We start from the raw sequence: 1,063 nt of genomic DNA, 5'->3' as shown, positions 1-1,063 counted from the left end.
GAAGCTGTTTCTGAACTCTCTGCCTTATCTGTCACACCTGAAGATGCTGTCTGTGAACTTACTGACTGTTCTGCTGCAGCTACAAGGGCCGTTCAGGAATTCTCATCTCTGTCTGTCACTGCCATGAAAACCTTTAATGAACTTCTTGTGTTCCCTGCCTTGATTCTTGTTACCGTGAATGCACTGCCTGTCTCTCGTATCTCTGCTTTTCCTAGGTCTCAGTCTCTGCCAAGGTCTCCTGATCAATCTGGCCCTCCGTGGTGGGCTTCTGCTCTGTCTGCTCTGCCCTGGTGGGCTTCTGTCCCATCTGCTCTGGCCTGGTGGTCTTCTGCTCCTCCGTGGTGGTCTGCTTTCTGGCTCTGGTGGGCTTCTGCTCTGCCGTGGTGGTCTGCTTTCTGGCTCTGGTGGTCTTCTGCTCCGCTGTGGGGATCTTCGGTCCCATCTGCTCTGCTGCGGTGGTCCTCAGCTCCACCTGTACTGCCGGCTCCGCCCCTGGCTCACTGCTCCACCGGTCCTGCCTCAGTCCCCGGTCTCTCCACTTCCACGTGGACCTGGCCCTCCGTCCCTCCCCCTGTTCCGCCTCCGCTCCACCGTCCTCCTGAATCATAAAGTGTTCGGAGCGTCTTTAAAATAAAAGATAAAATACTAAATACTAAATTTTATATATATATATATATATATATATATATATATACTTGTCCGCTTGATCCTATTCCATCTCATCTCCTTCAAGCCATTTCTCCTGCCGTTGTACCTGCACTCACTCACATCATTAACACATCTCTTCACACTGGTGTTTTTCCCTCAGCATTTAAACAGGCTCGTATAACCCCACTTCTTAAGAAACCCACTCTTAACCCAACTCTTTTAGAGAACTACAGACCTTCTACCTTTCATTGCAAAAACACTTGAACGAGTTGTGTTCAACCAAGTCTCAGCCTTCCTCACACAGAACAACCTCCTGGACAGCAACCAATCTGGCTTCAGAAGTAGACATTCGACCGAGACTGCCTTGCTTTCAGTTGTTGAAGCCCTAAGACTGGCAAGAGCGGCTTCCAAATCT

The sequence above is a fragment of the Sinocyclocheilus grahami genome, unplaced genomic scaffold (genome assembly GCF_001515645.1).
Source record: "Sinocyclocheilus grahami isolate Dianchi unplaced genomic scaffold, SAMN03320097.WGS_v1.1 scaffold1296.1, whole genome shotgun sequence".
Taxonomy (NCBI): domain Eukaryota; kingdom Metazoa; phylum Chordata; class Actinopteri; order Cypriniformes; family Cyprinidae; genus Sinocyclocheilus; species Sinocyclocheilus grahami.
The sequence above is the reverse complement of the archived record's forward strand: the minus strand, read 5'-3'. Positions refer to the sequence as shown.